This window comes from Ambystoma mexicanum, chromosome 4q (assembly GCF_040938575.1).
Source record: "Ambystoma mexicanum isolate Mex_15411 chromosome 4q, UKY_AmexF1_1, whole genome shotgun sequence".
NCBI lineage: Eukaryota > Metazoa > Chordata > Amphibia > Caudata > Ambystomatidae > Ambystoma > Ambystoma mexicanum.
Genome location: NC_090928.1, coordinates 11,674,866 through 11,695,153, shown reverse-complemented (window position 1 = coordinate 11,695,153; position 20,288 = coordinate 11,674,866).

The following is a 20,288-nucleotide window of genomic DNA, read 5'->3' as shown; positions in this document are numbered from 1 at the left end:
GATTGGAATGGGAAGGAGTTGGATATCACATCTCATGCTAAAGGAAGGGTCTCAGGTTTGGTAGAAGCATTGAGCTATCACATCTCATGCTATAGGAAGGGTCTCAGGATTGGAATGGGAAGGACTTAGATATCACATATCATGCTATAGGGAGGGTCTCAGTTTTGATATTAGAAGCATTGAGATATCACATCTCATGCTATTCGAAGTGTCTCAGGATTGGAATGGGAAGGAGCTGGATTTCACATCTCATGCTAAAGGAAGGGTCTCAGGTTTGGAATGGGAAGGAGTTGGATATCACATCTCATGTTATAGATAGGCTCTCAGGTTTGGAAAGGGAAGGAGTTGGATATCACATTTCATGTTAGAGGAAGGATCTCAGGTTCGGTATTAGAGGCATTGAGATATCACATCTCATGCTATAGGAAGGGTCTCAGGATTGGAATGGGAAGGACTTGGATATCACATCTCATGCTATAGGGAGGGTCTCACGTTTGGAAAGGGAAGGAGTTGGATATCACATTTCATGTTAGAGGTAGGATCTCAGGTTTGTTATTAGAGGCATTGAGATATCACATCTCATGCTATCAGAAGGGTCTCAGGATTGGAATGGGAAGGAGTTGGATATCACATCTCATGCTAAAGGGAGGGTCTCAGGAATGGAAGGGGAAGGATTTGGATATCACATCTCATGTTATAGGAAGGATCTCAGGTTTGGTATTAGAAGCATTGAGATATCACATCTCATGCTATCGGAAGGATCTCAGGTTTGGTATTAGAGGCTTTGAGATATCACATCTCATGCTAAAGGGAGGGTCTCGGGTTTGGAAGGGAAAGGATTTGGATATCACATCTCTTGTTATAGGAAGGATCACAGGTTTGGTATTAGAAGCATTGAGATATCACATCTCATGCTATCGGAAGGGTCTCAGGATTGGAATGGGAAGGAGTTGGATATCACATCTCATGCTATAGGAAGGGTCTCAGGTTTGGAACGGGAAGGAGTTGCATATCACATCTCATGTTATAGGAAGAGTCTCAGGTTTGGTATAAGCATTGAGATATCACATCTCTGCTATCGGAGGTGTCTCAGGATTGGGATGGGAAGGAATTGGATATCACATCTCATGCTATAGGAAGGGTATCAGTTTTGGAACATGAAGGATTTGGATATCACATCTCATGTTATTGGACCGGTCTCAGGTTTGGTATTAGAAGCATTGAGATATCAAGTCTCATGGTATAGGACGGGAGTTTGATATCACATCTCATGCCATGGTATGGGTCTCAGGTTTTGTAGAAGCATTGGCATATCACATCTCATGCTATCGGAAGGGTATCAGGATTGGATTTGGAAGGAGTTGGATATCCCATCTCATGCTATAGGAAGGGTCTCAGGATTGGAATGGGAAGGACTTGGATATCACATCTCATGCTGTAGGAAGGCTCTCAGGTTTGGAAAGGGAAGGAGTTGGATATCACATTTCATGTTAGAGGAAGGATCTCAGGTTCGGTATTAGAGGCATTGAGATATCACATCTCATGCTATAGGAAGGGTCTCAGGATTGGAATGGGAAGGAGTTGGGTATCACATCTCATGCTATAGGAAGGGTCTCAGGTTTGGTATAAGCATTGAGATTTCACACCTCATGCTATAGGAAGGGTCTCAGGATTGGAATGGGAAGGAGTTGGATATCACATCTCATGTTATAGGAAGGATCTCAGGTTTGGTATAAGCATTGAGATATCACATCTCTGCTATCGGAAGGGTCTCGGGATTGGAATGGGAAGGAGTTGGATATCCCATCTCATGTTATAGGAAGAGTCTCAGGTTTGGTATTAGAAGCATTGAGATATCACATCTCATGCTATAGGAAGTGTCTCAGGATTGGAATGGGAAGGACTTGGATATCACTACTCATGCTATAGGGAGGGTCTCAAGTTTGATATTAGAAGCATTGAGATATCACATCTCATGCTATAGTAAGGGTCTCAGGATTGGAATGGGAAGGAGTTGGATATCACATCTCATGCTATAGGAAGGGTCTTAGTTTGGTATAAGCAGTGAGATATCACATCTCATGATATAGGAAGGGTCTCAGGATTGGAATGGGAAGGAGTTGGATATCACATCTCATGTTATAGGAAGGATATCAGGTTTGGTATAAGCATTGAGATATCACATCTCTGCTATCGGAAGGGTCTCAGGATTGGAATGGGAAGGAGTTGGATATTCCCATCTCATGTTATAGGAAGGGTCTCAGGTTTGGTATTAGAAGCATTGAGATATCACATCTCATGCTGTATGAAGGGTCTCAGGATTGGAATGGGAAGGAGTTGGATATCACATCTCATGCTAAAGGGAGGGTCTCAGGTTTGGAAGGGGAAGGATTTGGATATCACATCTCATGTTATAGGAAGGATCACAGGTTTGGTATTAGAAGCATTGAGATATCACATCTCATGCTATCGGAAGGGTCTCAGGATTGGAATGGGAAGGAGTTGGATATCACATCTCATGCTATAGGAAGGGTGTCAGGTTTGGAAGGGGAAGGATTTGGATATCACATCTCATGTTATAGGAAGGATCACAGGTTTGGTATTAGAAGCATTGAGATATCACATCTCATGCTATAGGAAGTGTCTCAGGATTGGAATGGGAAGGACTTGGATATCACATCTCATGCTATAGGGAGGCTCTCAAGTTTGATATTAGAAGCATTGAGATATCACATCTCATGCTATAGGAAGGGTCTCAGGATTGGAATGGGAAGGAGTTGGATATCACATCTCATGCTATAGGAAGGGTCTCAGGTTTGGTATAAGCAGTGAGATATCACATCTCATGCTATAGGAAGTGTCTCAGGATTGGAATGGGAAGGAGTTGGATATCACATCTCATGTTATAGGAAGGATCTCAGGTTTGGTATAAGAATTGAGATATCACATCTCTGCTATCGGAAGGGTCTCAGGATTGGAATTTGAAGGAGTTGGATATTCCAATCTCATGTTATAGGAAGGGTCTCAGGTTTGGTATTAGAAGCATTGAGATATCACATCTCATGCTATAGGAAGGGTCTCAGGATTGGAATGGGAAGGACTTGGATATCACATCTCATGCTATAGGGAGGGTCTCAAGTTTGATATTAGAAGCATTGAGATATTACATCTCATGATATCGGAAGGGTCTCAGGATTGGAATGGGAAGGAGTTGGATATCACATCTCATGATAAAGGAAGGGTCTAAGGTTTGGAAGGGGAAGGATTTGGATATCACATCTCATGTTATAGGACGGGTCTCAGGTTTGGTATTAGAAGCATTGAGATATCAAGTATCATGGTATAGGAAGGGGATCAGAATTGGAATGGGAAGGAGTTGGATGTCACATCTCAAGCTATAGGAAGGGTCTCAGGATTGGAATGGGAAGGACTTGGATATCACATCTCATGCTATAGGGAGGGTCTCAAGTTTGATATTAGAAGCATTGAGATATCACATCTCATGATATCGGAAGGGTCTCAGGATTGGAATGGGAAGGAGTTGGATATCACATCTCATCATAAAGGAAGGGTCTAAGGTTTGGAAGGGGAAGGATTTGGATATCACATCTCATGTTATAGGACGGGTCTCAGGTTTGGTATTAGAAGCATTGAGATATCAAGTCTCATGGTATAGGAAGGGGCTCAGAATTGGAATGGGAAGGAGTTGGATATCAAGTCTCATGGTATAGGAAGGGGCTCAGAATTGGAATGGGAAGGAGTTGGATATCACATCTCATGCTAAAGGGAGGGTCTCGGGTTTGGAAGGGGAAGGATTTGGATATCACATCTCATGTTATAGGAAGGATCTCAGGTTTGGTATTAGAAGCATTGAGATATCACATCTCATGCTATCGGAAGGATCTCAGGTTTGGTATTAGAAGCATTGAGATATCACATCTCATGCTATCAGAAGAGTCTCAGGATTGGAAGGGGAAGGATTTGGATATCACATCTCATGTTATCGGAAGGATCTCAGGTTTGGTATTAGAAGTATTGAGATATCACAACTCATGCTATAGGAAGGGTCTCAGGATTGGAATGGGAGGGAGTTGGATATCACATCTCATGCTAAAGGAAGGGTCTCAGGTTTGGTAGAAGCATTGAGATATCACATCTCATGCTATAGGAAGGGTCTCAGGATTGGAATGGGAAGGAGTTGGATATCACATCTCATGCTATAGGAAGGGTCTCAGGTTTGGTATAAGCATTGAGATATCACATGTCATGCTATAGGAAGGGTCTCAGGATTGGAATGGGAAGGAGTTGTATATGACATCTCATGCCGTAGGAAGGGTCTCAGGTTTGGTATAAGCATTGAGATATCACATCTCATGCTATAGGAAGGGTCTCAGGATTGGAATGGGAAGGAGTTGGATATCACATCTCATGCTATAGGAAGGGTCTCAGGTTTGGTATAAGCATTGAGATATCACATCTCATGCTATAGGAAGGGTCTCAGGATTGGAATGGGAAGGAGTTGTATATGACATCTCATGCCGTAGGAAGGATCTCAGGTTTGATATAAGCATTGAGATATCACATCTCTGCTATCGGAAGGGTCTCAGGATTGGAATGGGAAGGAGTTGGATATCCCATCTCATGTTATAGGAAGAGTCTCAGGTTTGGTATTAGAAGCATTGAGATATCACATCTCATGCTATAGGAAGTGTCTCAGGATTGGAATGGGAAGGACTTGGATATCACATCTCATGCTATAGGGAGGCTCTCAAGTTTGATATTAGAAGCATTGAGATATCACATCTCTTGCTATAGGAAGGGTCTCAGGATTGGAATGGGAAGGAGTTGGATATCACATCTAATGCTATAGGAAGGGTCTCAGGTTTGGTATAAGTAGTGAGATATCACATCTCATGCTATAGGAAGTGTCTCAGGATTGGAATGGGAAGGAGTTGGATATCACATCTCATGTTATAGGAAGGATCTCAGGTTTGGTATAAGAATTGAGATATCACATCTCTGCTATCGGAAGGGTCTCAGGATTAGAATGGGAAGGAGTTGGATATTCCAATCTCATGTTATAGGAAGGGTCTCAGGTTTGGTATTAGAAGCATTGAGATATCACATCTCATGCTATAGGAAGGGTCTCAGGATTGGAATGGGAAGGACTTGGATATCACATCTCATGCTATAGGGAGGGTCTCAAGTTTGATATTAGAAGCATTGAGATATCACATCTCATGATATCGGAAGGGTCTCAGGATTGGAATGGGAAGGAGTTGGATATCACATCTCATGATAAAGGAAGGGTCTAAGGTTTGGAAGGGGAAGGATTTGGATATCACATCTCATGTTATAGGACGGGTCTCAGGTTTGGTATTAGAAGCATTGAGATATCAAGTCTCATGGTATAGGAAGGGGCTCAGAATTGGAATGGGAAGGAGTTGGATATCACATCTCAAGCTATAGGAAGGGTCTCAGGATTGGAATGGGAAGGACTTGGATATCACATCTCATGCTGTAGGGAGTGTCTCAAGTTTGATATTAGAAGCATTGAGATATCACATCTCATGATATCGGAAGGGTCTCAGGATTGGAATGGGAAGGAGTTGGATATCACATCTCATGATAAAGGAAGGGTCTAAGGTTTGGAAGGGGAAGGATTTGGATATCACATCTCATGTTATAGGACGGGTCTCAGGTTTGGTATTAGAAGCATTGAGCTATCAAGTCTCATGGTATAGGAAGGGGCTAAGAATTGGAATGGGAAGGAGTTGGATATCAAGTCTCATGGTATAGGAAGGGGCTCAGAATTGGAATGGGAAGGAGTTGGATATCACATCTCATGCTAAAGGGAGGGTCTCAGGTTTGGAAGGGGAAGGATTTGGATATAACATCTCATGTTATAGGAAGGATCTCAGGTTTGGTATTAGAAGCATTGAGATATCACATCTCAAGCTATCGGAAGGATCTCAGGTTTGGTATTAGAAGCATTGAGATATCACATCTCATGCTATCAGAAGGGTCTCAGGATTGGAAGGGGAAGGATTTGGATATCACATTTCATGTTATCGGAAGGATCTCAGGTTTGGTATTAGAAGTATTGAGATATCACATCTCATGCTATAGGAAGGGTCTCAGGATTGGAATGGGAAGGAGTTGGATATCACATCTCATGCTAAAGGAAGGGTCTCAGGTTTGGTAGAAGCATTGAGATATCACATCTCATGCTATAGGAAGGGTCTCAGGAATGGAATGGGAAGGACTTAGATATCACATATCATGCTATAGGGAGGGTCTCAGTTTTGATATTAGAAGCATTGAGATATCACATCTCATGCTATTCGAAGTGTCTCAGGATTGGAATGGGAAGGAGCTGGATATCACATCTCATGCTAAAGGAAGGGTCTCAGGTTTGGAATGGGAAGGAGTTGGATATCACATCTCATGTTATAGGAAGGGTCTCAGGTTTGGTATAAGCATTGAGATATCACATCTCTGCTATCGGAAGTGTCTCAGGATTGGAATGGGAAGGAGTTGGATATCCCATCTCATGTTATAGGACGGGTCTCAGGTTTGTTATTAGAATCATTGAGATATCATTTTGCATGCTGTAGGAAGGGTCTAAGGATTGGAATGGGAAGGACTTGGATATCACATCTCATGCTATAGATAGGCTCTCAGGTTTGGAAAGGGAAGGAGTTGGATATCACATTTCATGTTAGAGGAAGGATCTCAGGTTCGGTATTAGAGGCATTGAGATATCACATCTCATGCTATAGGAAGGGTCTCAGGATTGGAATGGGAAGGAGTTGGGTATCACATCTCATGCTATAGGAAGGGTCTCAGGTTTGGTATAAGCATTGAGATTTCACATCTCATGCTATAGGAAGGGTTTCAGGATTGGAATGGGAAGGAGTTGGATATCACATCTCATGTTATAGGAAGGATCTCAGGTTTGGTATAAGCATTGAGATATCACATCTCTGCTATCGGAAGGGTCTCGGGATTGGAATGGGAAGGAGTTGGATATCCCATCTCATGTTATAGGAAGAGTCTCAGGTTTGGTATTAGAAGCATTGAGATATCACATCTCATGCTATAGGAAGTGTCTCAGGATTGGAATGGGAAGGACTTGGATATCACTACTCATGCTATAGGGAGGGTCTCAAGTTTGATATTAGAAGCATTGAGATATCACATCTCATGCTATAGGAAGGGTCTCAGGATTGGAATGGGAAGGAGTTGGATATCACATCTCATGCTATAGGAAGGGTCTCACGTTTGGTATAAGCAGTGAGATATCACATCTCATGCTATAGGAAGGGTCTCAGGATTGGAATGGGAAGGAGTTGGATATTCCCATCTCATGTTATAGGAAGGGTCTCAGGTTTGGTATTAGAAGCATTGAGATATCACATCTCATGCTGTATGAAGGGTCTCAGGATTGGAATGGGAAGGAGTTGGATATCACATCTCATGCTAAAGGGAGGGTCTCAGGATTGAAATGGGAAGGAGTTGGATATCACATCTCATGCTATTGGAAGGGTCTCAGGTTTGGAACGGGAAGGAGTTGGATATCACATCTCATGTTATAGGAAGAGTCTCAGGTTTGGTATAAGCATTGAGGTATCACATCTCTGCTATCGGAGGTGTCTCAGGATTGGGATGGGAAGGAGTTGGATATTACATCTCATGCTATAGGAAGGGTATCAGGTATGGAACGGGAAGGAGTTGGATATCCCATCTCATGTTATAGGAAGGATATCAGGTTTGGTATAAGCATTGAGATATCACATCTCTGCTATCGGAAGGGTCTCAGGATTGGAATGGGAAGGAGTTGGATATTCCCATCTCATGTTATAGGAAGGGTCTCAGGTTTGGTATTAGAAGCATTGAGATATCACATCTCATGCTGTATGAAGGGTCTCAGGATTGGAATGGGAAGGAGTTGGATATCACATCTCATGCTAAAGGGAGGGTCTCAGGATTGAAATGGGAAGGAGTTGGATATCACATCTCATGCTATAGGAAGGGTCTCAGGTTTGGAACGGGAAGGAGTTGGATATCACATCTCATGTTATAGGAAGAGTCTCAGGTTTGGTATAAGCATTGAGGTATCACATCTCTGCTATCGGAGGTGTCTCAGGATTGGGATGGGAAGGAGTTGGATATTACATCTCATGCTATAGGAAGGGTATCAGGTATGGAACGGGAAGGAGTTGGATATCCCATCTCATGTTATAGGACGGGTCTCAGGTTTGGTATTAGAAGCATTGAGATATCACATCGCATGCTGTAGGAAGGATCTCAGGTTTGGAATGGGAAGGAATTGGATATCACATCTCATGTCATAGGAAGTATCTCAGGTTTGGTATTAGAAGCATTGAGATATCACATCTCATGCTATAGGAATGGTCTCAGGATTGGAATGGGTAGGAGTTGGATATTACATTCTTGCTATAGGAAGGGTCTCATGTTTGGAATGGGAAGGAGTTGGATATCACATATGCTATAGGAAGGGTCTCAGGTTTGGAACGGGAAGGAGTTGGATATCACATCTCATGTTATAGGAAGGGTCTCAGGTTTGGTATAAGCATTGAGATATCACATCTCTGCTATCGGAGGTGGCTCAGGATTGGAATGGGAAGGAGTTGGATATCCCATCTCATGTTATAGGACGGGTCTCTGGTTTGGTATTAGAATCATTGAGATATCACATCGCATGCTGTAGGAAGGGTCTAAGGATTGGAATGGGATGGACTTGGATATCACATCTCATGCTATAGGTAGGCTCTCAGGTTTGGTATAAGCATTGAGATATCACATCTCATGCTATAGGAAGGGTCTCGGGATTGGAATGGGAAGGATTTGGATATCACATCTCATGCTATAGGAAGGGTCTCAGGTTTGGTATAAGCATGGAGATATCACTTCTCATGCTATAGGAAGTGTCTCAGGATTGGAATGGGAAGGAGTTGGATATCACATCTCATGTTATAGGAAGGATCTCAGGTTTGGTATTAGAAGCATTGAGACATCACATCTCATGCTATAGGAAGGGTCTCAGGATTGGAATGGGAAGGAGTTGGATATCACATCTCATGCTAAAGGGAGGGTCTCAGGTTTGGAAGGGGAAGGATTTGGATATTACATCTTGTGTTATAGGAATGATCTCAGGTTTGGTATTAGAAGCATTGAGATATCACATCTCATGCTATCGGAAGGATCTCAGGATTGGAATGGGAAGGAGTTCGATATCACATCTCATGCTATAGGAAGGGTCTCAGGATTGGAATGGGAAGGAGTTTTATATGACATCTCATGCCATAGGAAGGATCTCAGTTTTGGTTTTAGAAGCATTGAGACATCACATCTCATGTTATAGGAAGGGTCTCAGGATTGGAATGGGAAGGAGTTGGATATCACATCTCATGCTATAGGAAGGGTCTCAGGTTTGGTATAAGCATTGAGATATCACATCTCATGCTATAGGAAGGGTCTCAGGATTGGAATGGGAAGGACTTGGATATCACATCTCATGCTATAGGGAGGGTCTCACGTTTGGAAAGGGAAGGAGTTGGATATCACATTTCATGTTAGAGGTAGGATCTCAGGTTTGTTATTAGAGGCATTGAGATATCACATCTCATGCTATCAGAAGGGTCTCAGGATTGGAATGGGAAGGAGTTGGATATCACATCTCATGCTAAAGGGAGGGTCTCAGGAATGGAAGGGGAAGGATTTGGATATCACATCTCATGTTATAGGAAGTATCTCAGGTTTGGTATTAGAAGCATTGAGATATCACATCTCATGCTATCGGAAGGATCTCAGGTTTGGTATTAGAGGCATTGAGATATCACATCTCATGCTAAAGGGAGGGTCTCGGGTTTGGAAGGGAAAGGATTTGGATATCACATCTCTTGTTATAGGAAGGATCACAGGTTTGGTATTAGAAGCATTGAGATATCACATCTCATGCTATCGGAAGGGTCTCAGGATTGGAATGGGAAGGAGTTGGATATCACATCTCATGCTATAGGAAGGGTCTCAGGTTTGGAACGGGAAGGAGTTGGATATCACATCTCATGTTATAGGAAGAGTCTCAGGTTTGGTATAAGCATTGAGATATCACATCTCTGCTATCGGAGGTGTCTCAGGATTGGGATGGGAAGGAATTGGATATCACATCTCATGCTATAGGAAGGGTATCAGTTTTGGAACATGAAGGATTTGGATATCACATCTCATGTTATTGGACCGGTCTCAGGTTTGGTATTAGAAGCATTGAGATATCAAGTCTCATGGTATAGGACGGGAGTTTGATATCACATCTCATGCCATGGTATGGGTCTCAGGTTTTGTAGAAGCATTGGCATATCACATCTCATGCTATCGGAAGGGTATCAGGATTGGATTTGGAAGGAGTTGGATATCCCATCTCATGCTATAGGAAGGGTCTCAGGATTGGAATGGGAAGGACTTGGATATCACATCTCATGCTGTAGGAAGGCTCTCAGGTTTGGAAAGGGAAGGAGTTGGATATCACATTTCATGTTAGAGGTAGGATCTCAGGTTTGGTATTAGAGACATTGAGATATCACACCTCATGCTATCAGAAGTGTTAGGAAAGATTTCGTAATTGTAGGTAATTTTCCTTCCATGTGGCAACCCCTAAACTTTTTGCTGTTGTTTTTCACCTTGTTCTTGACTTTGCCAGAGAAGTGCAGCCTTCTGCTGCACTCCTCTGGGCTTTCGCTCCTTTTCTCATGGGGAAACTGACATGCCCTTAAGACAGTCAGTACCGGGGAACGCTGTTTCCCGTAGTTTCTTTTATCATGTTGCGGCTTTAGTGCAACATGACACAAGAGGGCACTGTAAGCTAAGTTACAGCTCTCTTGGGTCTCTAGCCTTCTACGGGCCCTAGATACTCGTTTAGGATTGTATCTGATCGGTGCAAGTAATTCAGGGACGGGAATGGTGGCAGCGATCGTTTTCTTGTGTTTTGAGCTCCTTTTGGCGTTCTAAGCGCATTTCTCGCGCTTAACCCAAAATGGTGGCCTGGCTCCCAAAATGGCCAGACCACGAGGCTCCTTTGTCCTGTCCGCTGACCGTCTTGCTCCCTTCACCTTTCCCAGGTCGAGCCGACCAGGGGCCTTCCTTATTTGGGCATTGTTAGGAAAGATTTCATAATTGTAGGGAATTTTCCTTCCATGTGGCAACCCCTAAACTTTTTGCTATTGTTTTTTACCTTGTTCTTGACTTTACCAGAGAAGTACAGCCTTCTGCCGCACTTCTCTGGGCTTTCGCTCCTTTCTTACGGGGAAACTGACATGCCCTTAAGACAGTCAGTACCGGGGAACGTTGTTTCCCGTAGTTTCTTCTATCGTGTCGCATCTTTAGTGCAACACGACACAAGAGGGCACTGTAAGCTAAGTTACAGCTCTCTTGGGTCTCTAGCCTTCTACAGGCCCTAGATACTCTTTTAGGATGGTAATTGATCGGTGCAAGTCATTCAGGGACTGGAATGGTGGCAGCGATCGTATTGAATATTTTGAGCTCCTTTTGCCGTTCTGAGCACGTTTTTGCACTGAACCCAAAATGGTGGCCTGGCTCCCCAAAATGGCCAGACCACGAGGCTCCTTTGTCCTGTCCACTGTCCGTCTTGCTCCCTTCACCTTCCCCAGGTCGAGCGACCCGGGGCCTTCCTTATTTGGGCATGTACTTTCCCGCGAAACGTGGTTGCTTTCGCGGGCTTCTACATGTCGTTTGTGTGCCTCCAGGGTGTGGGCTGGGATGTCTGGTCCCAATACACATCCTGGGTGCCAGAGAGTCTAGGGTGGTGTGAATGCCTGGGACCACCGTGGTCCGTGATTGGTCCACGTATGGTATGTGTTTTGATGAGCGGATCTCCCATTGGTTCCCCTCCGTTTTTGGCGCGAAGGGAACCGTGGATAAGAGGGGGCTGGAAACACCACTACCATGTCGATCTCCTGAGTTCTCACGAACGAAGGAATACAGGAGCCAAGTATCCTGCAACCAAGAGGCTGGACCGAGGAATCGCTGGTGACCCGCTGAAGGAACCCTCCTTTGCACTGCTGTCGTCCTGAGAGCCACTGTCCTCCTTTGATCGAACCAGAAGGCCTGTACTGGTGCTTCGACCTTTGGAATAGCAGGAACAGCTATTCCCGGCATCTACAACATCTCCTGCCAAGTAAGCCTTCGGAAGCGTCTCTGGGCCATCCAGTTGACTGACCAGCTTACAAGGGAGCCTTGTTCTGTAACCGCCGCCAGGTTGTGCCGTATCTCGAGTCCTTGTCACTCTCCCACACTTCGTGCCCTTGGCGTTCCCAAGTCTGAAGGGAGGAGTGTACTTTTGACTCAGATACGCACGGCCGCTCCGTTGTCCTGTTGCGGCAACAAAACTGTGCCGGTTTCGTCGATTGGGACGTCTTTTTGATCTACACGACTACAAAGCGTTCCCTGCTCTTCTGAACCTGCCAGCTGCTGAAACTAACGTGGAGAAGCCTGGGACTGCTTGCTTCGGGGACCGGTGAGTAGTATATCTAGGATCTGGTCGCCCTCCTGCAGTAACCCATTGCTTTTCCCCGCTGTGTAAAACAGCACCCTTTTCGCCCGTATTCGCGCTCTGCTTCTGCCCGCTGTGGAGGCTGCGCTTGAGTTGCGGACCCTGTTCTTCTTCTGCTGTGCACTAACCCGAACTGCCTGACTTCCTCCGAAGAGCTTCTCCTTTTGCCCGTTGGCACCAGCGTGGGCAGGTACTTTGAGCACAAGGCTCCACTCTTCGCAGGGCTCGGACTTCCATCTAGTTAGGTGCCTAGGAAGGCGAACTAAGTCTAAAGCATTATCGCACTGCCTGTTTTCCTTCCCTTGCAGGTGGACTACATATTTCGTGCTTTAAACGCTTGCGACTGTGTATTTGTATATATATTGTGTTGATTTGGTATGTGTTGGCTTAATACTGTGTTATTGTGATTTTCTCGCTACGGTCGTTGTTTTAAAGGCCTTAAAATAAATGTGTTTATATTTTTGATATAACACCTGTTTGGAGTAGTTTGTAAGCGCTCTTGCTTTGTGTGCTCACTGCGGGCTTTCAGTCACCCTCACCCCTCTTGAGACCTAGTCTTGACCGCCGCGATCGCTACCTTGATTGGTCTGGCTTGTCCAGAGGTTACCCTGTTCCAAGTAATTAGGTTGGCCTTCTGAACTTCTGCGCCACCAGGACAGAGTTCAGAAATCCGTCTTAACAAATTGGTGTACAGCGGTGGGATACGACTGAAGGTATCCAGTGTTGCGCACGGGCTAGGGCATTTCTGGTTATTCCAAACAGTACACGTAGTGAATTGTTATAGTATAACTTTAAAAAGGCCATAGTCCTATCACACAGTATGGAAACAAGTACGTTGTTAACTTTAAATGCTTCCAAATCAGAAACGCTGAAAAAGATGTGTGCGGAGAGAGGTGTTTCCTCTCAAGGCACAAAATTGGAAATGATCCAAAGAATCGTGGCGTGGCAAGAAGCACAGCTTGACGCTATTACTTCTGAGGACAGTGCGGAAGGTGGTGGGGCTGCTCTCACTGGCAGAACCGACGGTTCTGTCGCCGCACTGTTCCACCGCGACCACGAGGACAGGGAGGACGAGATGTCTAATGTTTCCTCTGCCAGTGCTGACGGGGAGGCTAGGCTTGAATTCAAGAAGCAAGAGCTGCGGTTTAGGCAGCAGGAGCTTGAATTCAGCATAGCCAAACTGAAAATCGAACAGGCAGAAAAACAAAAAGACAGGGATCACCAGTTGGAACTGGCCAAGCTTCAGGTTGCAAATGGGTCCACGGGTCCTGGACATGGGTCTGGGGCCTCCTCTCATCCACGGTTTCCAAAAGATCTGCTCAGTGTGTATGAGGAACGGAATGACATTATGGACTGGCTGAATGCGTTTGAGTATGCATGCGAAGTTCAGAAAGTTGACAATGCTGACAAGATTGCGTGGTTGCTCAGTAGACTGCCCCATTCTGGCTGTAGTGCCATTATGGAGATGTCGAAGGCTGAGCGAGCTGATTTCGCAATGTTGAAGCAGACTCTCATTTTAAAGTTTGGGAAGACTCCGGCCCAATATTTAAAGCGTTTTCGAGAGTATAAGAAAAAGGAAGGTGGTACTTGGGTATCTTATGTCACTGAATCTTTGAAAAACTTAACTGGCTGTGTCGAAGGCTATAAGGTTTCTACCTTCGCCGGCATGATAAATCTTGTCATGCTGGAACACATTTTTGCTTCTTCTTCCCCGGAGCTTAAGCAGCACTTGGCCGATTCGAAGGAGATAGATCCTAAGAAGCTGGCCATGGCCGCCGACTTATGGGTGTCACATCGAGTGTCCCATAAGGACAAAACTCATCCTGGTAAGCAGGAGGAAGGGAAAAAGTCCAAAGATATGGAGGGTGGAGAATCTGCTAAATCTTCTTCCCAAAAGGGCCAAAAAAAGAAAAACAAGGGTAAGACACAAGAGAACTCACAGGGTAGTGGAGGTCCGCCTCCGAAACAGAACTCTGGTTACAATAAGCCTCCCTACGTAAACAGACCCATTGGATCTTGTTTTGCTTGTGGAGCAACTGACCATGTGAAGGGGGATCCCCGTTGTAAGGTTAGACCTTTGGGGGTCCACTCCGCTAATCTGGCCTTCTCCTCCTACGAGGAAGAAGAGATTACAGGAGCATCCTTCTCCTCAGACTCATTTCCCAGCGGAATAGAGGCTGAGGTAGTTTTAGTGTCCCTGGGTTCCTGGGAGCCTAAAGTCGCAGAGGCGTATGCTAGGATTCCGGATAATACCAAGCACTACTTTAAAGACAGTGTGCTGATCAATGGAGTAGATACTCCAGCTCTTAGGGATAGTGGGTGCAGTCGCACTGTAGTGGATTCTACCTTGGTAGACTCAGAGGAAGTTGCCAGAGCTACTCTGATGCCCACTAAGTTGGCTGACGGCCCCCTCCGCATGTTTCCCGTGATCCCTGTAAATCTTACTTTAAATGGTACAGCAGTCAGGATTCCAGTGAGCATTCAGAGAAACGTCCCGGGAAAGGTCTTACTAGGTAATGATCTCAGAGCTTTAGGGCTCATAGGAGACACTGCCGAACGACCCTACACACGGTCTCAAGCACGGGCAGCATTGGCCAAGTCCAATACGCCGCCCCAGCCGAAGGGGAAACCCAAGGCGAAAGGAGTCAACAAGTCACGACGAGGGAAAGAAAGTATTCCCCCAAGCTCGCCTACCACTGCGGTGGAGGAAGTTGGTCGATCGCCCGAGCCTGACGAGGAAGTGGCGATGCCTGAAGTATTCGACCCCAACGATCATCCTGAACTAAAAGACTTGTTAGTTGAAGGAGGTCCTGATAGGGACGAATTCAGTAAAGGCCAACGTGAGTGCCCATCTCTGGAAGGCCTAAGGAGACAGGCCTGCTCCCAGCTTGAGGGTGAACCTCATGGGACGCATCGGATTTATTGGGAAGGTGGACTCCTGTATAGTGAGCCCACAGAGTCTACAGAAGGAGACCATAGGAGGTTGGTGGTTCCCCTTGCTGTTAGGCCCTTCCTCCTGCAGTTGGCGCATGAAGTTCCCCTTGCTGGTCACCTTGGTATGAAGAGGACCAAGCAAAGGTTATCCATGCACTTCTACTGGCCCAAGATGGGGGTGCAAGTAGAAAGTCACTGCAGGAGTTGCGCCTCCTGCCAGTTGTCTGGGAAGGTTGGCGCGACAATCCAAGCTACGTTGGTACCGCTCCCAGTTGTGGGGGTACCATTTGAAAGGGTAGGGATCGACATCGTCGGTCCCCTTGACCCGCCAACATCCTCGGGCAATAGGTTTATCCTGGTGCTGGTCGACCATGCAACCAGGTATCCTGAGGCCATCCCATTAAAAACTGTGACTGCCAAGTCAGTTGCAAAAGCTTTACTCAGCATATTTACTAGGGTTGGCTTCCCTAAAGAAGTTGTGTCAGATCGTGGCAGCAACTTTATGTCGAAGTATATGCAGGCTATGTGGAAAGAATGTGGGGTCACCTACAAGTTCTCTTCTGCATACCACCCCCAGACCAATGGTCTGGTGGAACGCTTCAACAGAACGTTAAAGAGCATGATTGGGGCTCTGGAGGAGCCCCAGAGAAGAAAATGGGATCTTCTTTTACCATGCTTGCTGTTTGCCTACCGAGAGGTACCACAGGAGGGTGTTGGCTTCAGCCCCTTCGAACTTCTGTTCGGTCATCCCGTACGGGGACCCTTAGCCATCGTCAAGGAGGGATGGGAGATGCCCACTCCCCCGGTTACTACCAACGTAGTTGATTATGTGCTAGGGCTCAGAAAACGGATGGTACTTCTGATGGGCTTGGCTAGTGATAAATTGAAAGCAGGGCAAGCGCTGGTGAAACATTGGTACGACCAGAAAGCTTCCCTCATCAACTTTACACCTGGTCAGCAAGTCCTGATCATGAATCCTATAAGGCCTCGCGCTTTACAGGACAAATGGTCAGGCCCTTACACAGTGGTGGAGCCCCTGGGTGAGGTGAACTATTTAGTGGACCTTGGAAGGCCTGGACAGGCTCCAAAAGTGTTCCACGTGAATAGGCTGAAGGCTTTCGTCCCAAGAGTCGAAATCGCAGCACTGCTACTGGCTTCAGACGTTGAGGAAGAGGAGTCAGAACCTCTCCCCGACCTGTTCCACGGCGGTCCTTCAGATAGCTCCATTGAGGGTGTCCGTGTGGCCCCTCACCTGACTTCTGATCAGCAGGCGGAGGTGAAAAGTTTGCTTCGGCAGTTTTCCCCCCTGTTCTCACAGTCCTCTGGTTTGACACCTTGGTGCAAACATAACATTGACACAGGAGACAGTGTACCTACCAAAAGTAGGGGATACAGGATGTCGGATAAAGTACGGTCTTATATTAAGACCGAGGTCAACAAGATGTTAGACCTTGGGGTGATTGAACCCTCTAGTAGTCCTTGGTCCAGCCCTGTGGTTTTGGTTCCAAAGGCAGGCACTTCTGAATTGAGGTTCTGCGTGGATTACAGGGCTCTGAATGCTGTCACCAAGACAGATGCACACCCCTTGCCTCGAACAGATGAGCTGGTGGATACTTTGGGTGCCTCCAAGTACCTCAGCACGTTTGACCTTACTGCTGGCTATTGGCAAATAGCGTTAGCAGAACATGCCAAGGAGAAGACAGCATTTTCTACACCAGACGGCCTTTACCAATTCCGGGTAATGCCGTTCGGGTTGAAGAATGCACCTGCCACTTTCCAGAGGCTTGTGAATCATGTGTTGAATGGGTTGGACGAATTCTGTCTCGCATATCTGGACGATATAGCAGTTTTCAGTGCCACCTGGGAAGACCATGTGAAACACCTCGGGATTGTGCTCCAGGCTCTTCAGAAAGCCCACTTGACCATAAAGGCTAGTAAATGCCAGATTGGACAAAGCTCAGTGGTTTACCTTGGACATGAAGTAGGTGGAGGGAGGATACAGCCTCTACCCAGTAAAGTACAAGCCGTACAAGACTGGCCTACCCCCACTACGCAAACCCAAGTGAGAGCCTTCTTAGGACTCACGGGGTATTATCGCAATTTTATGGCAGACTATGGCACCATAGCTGCTCCTCTGACGGCTCTCACAACTCCGAAGAAACCCAAGAAGGCTTAAAAGACTCCTTGTGCCAGGCCCCTGTCCTCAGGGCTCCTGATTATCAAAGAACTTTTATCGTGCAGACGGACGCCTCTGACACTGGGATAGGAGCTGTACTATCACAAGTAGATGAGAAGGGTAAGGAACACCCTATCGGTTTTATTAGTCGCCAGCTTAAGGACAGAGAGCTCAGATGGTCCACGGTAGAGAAAGAATGTTTCTCTGTTGTGTGGGCCCTAAGGAAGCTGAGGCCCTACCTCTATGGGACCCACTTCACTGTGCAAACTGACCATAAGCCGTTAAAGTGGCTAATGAACATGAAGGGGGAGAATCCAAAGTTGCTTAGGTGGTCCATAAGTCTACAAGGCTTCGACTTCACTATTGAGCATAGGCCAGGTGTCCAACATAGCAATGCTGATGGGTTGTCCAGAATTGTAGGGAATTTTCCTTCCATGTGGCAACCCCTAAACTTTTTGCTATTGTTTTTTACCTTGTTCTTGACTTTGCCAGACCCTTCCTTTAGCATGAGATGTGATATCCAACTCCTTCCCATTCCAATCCTGAGACCCTTCCTATAGCATGAGATGTGATATCTCAATGCTTCTAATACCAAACCTGAGACCCTTCCTATAGCATGAGATGGGAAATGTGATATCCAACTCCTTCCCCTTCCAAACCTGAGAGCCTTCCTATAGCATGAGATGTGATATCCAACTCCTTCCCATTCCAATCCTGAGACCCTTATTATACCATGAGATGTCATATCTCAATGCTTCTAATACCAAACCTGAGACCCGTCCTAAAACATGAGATGTGAGATCCAAATCCTTCCCCTTCCAAACCTGAGACCTTTCCTTTAGCATGAGATGTGATATCCAACTCCTTACCATTCCAATCCTGAGACCCTTCCGATAGCATGAGATGTGCTATCTCAATGCTTCTAATATCAAACCTGAGATTCTACCTCTAACATGAAATGTGATATCCAACTCCTTCCCCTTCCAAACCTGAGCCCCTTCCTATAGCATGAGATGGGATATCCAACTACTTCCAAATCCAATCCTGATACCCTTACGATAGCATGAGATGTGATATTTCAATGCCTCTAATACTAAACCTGAGATCCTTCCGATAGCATGAGAAGTGATATCTCAATGCTTCTAATACCAAACCTGAGATCCTTCCTATAACATGAGATGTGATATCCAAGTCCTTCCCATTCCAATCCTGAGACCCTTCCTTTATCATGAGATGTGATATCCAACTCCTTCCCATTCCAATCCTGAGACCTTTCCGATATCATGAGATGTGATATCTCAATGCTTCTAATATCAAACTTGAGACCCTCCCTACAGCATGAGATGTGATATCCAAGTCCTTCCCATTCCAATCCTGAGACCCTTCCTATAGCATGAGATGTGATATCTCAATGCTTCTAATACCAAACCTGAGACCCTTCCTATGACATGAGATGGGATATCCAACTCCTTCCCATTCCAATCCTGAGACCCTTCGGATAGCAGAGATATGATATCTCAATGCTTATACCAAGCCTGAGACCCTTCCTACAGCATGAGATGTGATATCCAAGTCCTTCCCATTCCAATCCTGAGACCCTTCCTATAGCATGAGATGTGATATCTCAATGCTTCTAATACCAAACCTGAGACCCTTCCTATGACATGAGATGGGATATCCAACTCCTTCCCATTCCAATCCTGAGACCCTTCCTATAGCATGAGATGTGATGTCTCAATGCTTCTAATACCAAACCTGAGATCCTTCCTATAACATGAGATGTGATATCCAACTCCTTCCTATTCCAATCCTGAGACCCTTCCTATAGCATGAGATGTGATATTTCACTGCTTATACCAAACCTGAGACCCTTCCTATAGCATGAGATGTGATATCCAACTCCTTCCCATTCCAATCCTGAGACCCTTCCTATAGCATGAGATGTGATATCTCAATGCTTCTAATATCAAACTTGAGACCCTCCCTATAGCATGAGACGTGATATCCAACTCCTTCCCATTCCAATCCTGAGACTCTTCCTATAGCATGAGATGTGATATCTCAATGCTTCTACCAAACCTGAGACCCTTCCTATAACATGAGATGGGATATCCAACTCCTTCCCATTCCAATCCTCAGACACTTCCTATAGCATGAGATGTGATATCTCAATGCTTCTAATACCAAACCTGAGACCCTTCCTATGGCATGAGATTTGATATCAAACTCCTTCCTATTCCAATCCTGAGACCCTTCCTATAGCATGAGATATGATATCCAACTCCTTCCCATTCCAATCCTGAAACCCTTCCTATACCATGAGATGTGATATCTTAATGCTTCTAATACCAAACCTGAGACCCGTCCTATAACATGAGATGTGATATCCAAATCCTTCCCCTTCCAAACCTGAGACCCTTCCTTTAGCATGAGATGTGATATCCAGCTCCTTCCCATTCCAATCCTGAGACCCTTCCGATGGCATGAGATGTGATATCTCAATGCTTCTAATATCAAAACTGAGACCCTCCCTATAGCATGAGATGTGATATCTAAGTCCTTCCCATTCCAATCCTGAGTCCCTTC